At 34.5% G+C, this 3,878-nt stretch overlaps 1 long non-coding RNA gene across 2 annotated transcripts; it reads left to right on the top strand.

Annotated features, from left to right (window-relative positions):
* Window positions 1–400: 400 nt before the first annotated feature.
* Window positions 401–3,325, top strand: LOC115929435. 2 transcript variants are annotated; one of them, XR_004066492.1, is made up of 4 exons: window positions 401–502; window positions 1,947–2,040; window positions 2,469–2,606; window positions 3,149–3,325. It is a non-coding gene; the product is annotated as an uncharacterized LOC115929435 (long non-coding RNA). The 2 variants fall into 2 exon arrangements; XR_004066491.1 differs by lacking the exon at window positions 401–502 and having other exon boundaries at window positions 1,682–2,040.
* Window positions 3,326–3,878: the final 553 nt, after the last annotated feature.

Here is a 3,878-nt window from a genome sequence, read left to right on the forward strand (position 1 = left end):
CGAGGCGATAGCCGAGGGTGTTTGGACTGTTTTGAAGATACCGAGTGTGGGTAATTTTACTAATGCCCTAGCAAAATGATGTGTATTATTTTTTTTATAAGATTATGTTTTATAACATGATTTTACTAATGACCGGTGATTAGCATTTGATAATGACCGGTCAATATCAAAATTACGTATTAGGCAAAATAAATGCTTGGTCACGTGTACGCTCTCAACCAAAGACGTTTAAATATAATTACTAGACGGAAAGCAGCACGCGCGGAAACCATGCAGATGAATGGGATTAGGCTCCGCCTCTTTTGGATCATTTGAAGACAAAATAAGCCACCGAGGCGGCTCTTTGATTGGATATGAGCCTCATGAATATGTATTTTATCGATAGTATCATTTAAGAAACCGGATAATATATTTGACCTCATTGCGTCACTTTAATTATGCAGATTTATGCACGACGCAGGCTACTCGCACAAACTGAGAAGATTTAGTTCATTGAGAATGGGTGAGTAATTGATTGAAATATGAGTAGATTAAGTGAATTCAGTCATCAATTTTGACAAAGCTGCAATAGTCTTTGTGATCTACGGTAATTTCGTTACATTGTGAGACCGTTCTCAACAGATTTTTGGGGAAAAGACTAGGAAATTATTGCTCTTGAAATTGAACTTTGATTTTCATCGTCATGAAGTAGTTTGACTGCGGTTTGCCGTCATTTCACCCTAGTACTCCAGTTAGGGGCCCGGCCGTTCCGGCAGGCCCACCCCGGGGAATTTCGGTGCTCATCTGCATCAAGATCAAACTTTCTAATCAAGTTTTATTTCAGATTTGATCGTCATCATGAATCTAATTCACCAATCATCGATTTAATTTAAATCTAGATTTAACGTTACACCTTACAATAATCTCTCAGGCATGATTTTTTTGATAATCCAAGTGGATTAATTCTTGTTAAAATCTTTAGTAGATGTTGACTCTGATGGCTTTATCAGTGCCATCGTATCCGTTTGCTCAGTTGCATCCGTGTCAACTTTATTTAGACCAAAATTATCTGTGACCATTGATAATCAAACAACTCGAAATCCTATTTCATTTAGATGTATAAACCTGGAACTTATTAATAAAAAGTATTCAAAAAACATCAACACTAGGATTTGTTTATTTAATAATTAGATTTTGTGTGGGTCCAGCATGCTTGTCAAGTTATCATTTAGAGTCTAGACCTTGACCTTATATACTACTAGATCTAGATCTAGACCCCTATCAGTGGCGTACGCAGGATTTTTTCAAGGGGGAGGGGGGGGGGGTTAACATTTTGAAATCGGACCAAAAATTTCGCAACGACTCATCCAGCCACTGAATAAGCATGGGGGGGGGGGGGGGTAAGGTCATCCATTTGGATTTTTTTGTATTAAAAAAAAAAAAAAACAACAGAAAACAACACTAAAAAAAGGGGGGGTTCCAGAAAAACATACACATAAAAAAAAACTGAAGGTAGGGGAGTTTACCCCCAAACCCCCCCCCCCCCCCCTGCGTACGCTTCTGACTCCTGTTATTACTTTTAATATAATTATTAGAGATTTTTTCTTCTCTGAATTGTGCAGTTCATGTTGATAAATCTATTTGTTTGTGTAAGAGAAGACCCCTTGTCCACAATTATGTTTACTAATGAAGTCCACTTCTTCTTGTCTTAATAAACCAATTCTACTTAAGACTACTTTATATCTAGGCCATATAAAGCACTTTTTGAGGCACAAGTTAAATCTTCCATTTGATTTTACTTTGTACTGTGGTCCATTAAATTGGAATGTTGATTACCACACTATATTAAAATTAAGGCCAACCATGACATGAAAAATAGCTTTTATGCTAGATCTATTTTTATTTTGTTAAGGAGAAAGGGACGCCTTGATTGTCGTATTGATTTTGTTTTCTTTTTGTTCCAACAGATGGAAACTGATGAAGAGCTGGAAGGAGTTAACTGATGAGTAGACATTACAACATTTCTTATATTTTCAAGATGAAGCTGAAAGTCCCATGCAGGTAAAATTTTCAGGATATTTAGCACACAAATATTAAACGACCACCTATTAATTCACTAAAAAGGAAATGGAACTAAGTGTATGTTTCAAGTGTGTATAGTGGAGGGAATATTTTATTCTAGTTCTTCCCTTTCTTTGTTTACAAAGGGATTTGTCCTTATTTACAGGAGGTCCTGTGTGTAGAAGAACGATGTCTAATGCACATTCAAAGCACTACATAATAATGATAATGATCATACATGTAGGGTATACACAGGACCCCTCATTACTTTTTTTTGTAAGTGGTCCTTTCACTTCTTGAGCAATGAAGATGAAGAAGATCACAACATAAGATTAACGAAAGTCTGTTTATATGATGAATTATGGTTGATATGTATCTATCATTATCACTTTTTAATTGAAGTACCTACATTGCTTTCTCTTATGTAGGATGATGCTTCTCTACAGTGGATGATGAAAGCATGCTGATTACAAACCCAGGAGAGGAATAAAGAACAGATATTGACAGAATCATATCTATATATGGGCCTACTGCACTTCATACAAGCAAGTGTGCTAATATACCATGTAGGTACCCCCAATAAACTATTGTAGAACACATTTATCATGCAGAAAGTTATAGATCTGACAATTATATTTTTCATTGTCCATTGACTTGTAAAAGAATACTTGACTGAATATCACAATTGTGATTTAGATTAAAACTAAAATGTCAATATACATGAAATATAAGTCTACATAACGTATGTTTCAATAGCATTATTTCCTGTACATTCTCTGTTCCAAGTTGTTTGGTCATTTTATGTAAACCGAGTATTATGACCACGAGTTCACATTACAAGTACATTGTACATGTACCAGTATTACTTATTTCATACTTGTCTGATCCAAGCTCCATCAGGCCTATTGTCTTAATGGGATCATCAGAAATAATCTAACATGTGGTCAGTAACTAATCTTGTAGGAAAAAAAGTTTAGGTTTTCCCACTAGAAACCCAAGTGAATATTAGTCCTTCCTCTTTTTGTCAGAGCAGGTATCAGGGTGTATGTTATTAGTTGTTGTTTATTTTCTTATACACTGTATCTTATTTCATTTTTCCATTCAACAGACTTGGGTTATCATCACAGCCCTTTTTTCTGAAAACTAGCCTACAACTTCATCGATGAATGCAGAAGACATCTACATGGGACTACGTCTTAAAGATGCCCCCTCATATAATGAAAGAGGACAGTAGAGATGGGTTTAAACTTGAATATTTACATACTATTTATTTATTATTTGTATTATATGTTTGTAGAATACCACATTTAAAAAAAGCTAATGAATTTATCATCTTGTCAACTTTCAAATAATTAAAGATAACTAATCATCAATGAATAAACATTAATGACATTTTAACAATGTCAACTACAATCTTATAGGATGAAACTGAGTGCTGGGCAGAAAGAAATTTCCTTGAAATTTGAGTGATAAAGATCTATCAGTCTATATCAAAGATTAAATCAATCAATGATATATTAATTATAATTATACATGTTGAAATTCATTTACCTCAGTCTATGGACTTCTGTATTTGAAGTTTTGTAGATTATTACATTATTGCTGCTTCAAGTATTGTATGTAAGAAGGTTTGAAAGACAACCCTCTAAATGCACTAAATATGGAAACTGCTAATCATCATTGCCTGTTGTATCCAAACTGCTAATTTTAATAGAATCATGTTTTGATACTTCCTAGCTTAAGAAAACAGGGGGGGGGGGCTTGTTATCCTCTTCCTGGTGCTGTTTCTAAATGGACCATGTAACAGGTTGCAAAAGTGTAAACAATATTATATTTGT

This window comes from Strongylocentrotus purpuratus, unplaced genomic scaffold (genome assembly GCF_000002235.5).
Source record: "Strongylocentrotus purpuratus isolate Spur 01 unplaced genomic scaffold, Spur_5.0 spur5_scaffold_5, whole genome shotgun sequence".
NCBI lineage: Eukaryota > Metazoa > Echinodermata > Echinoidea > Camarodonta > Strongylocentrotidae > Strongylocentrotus > Strongylocentrotus purpuratus.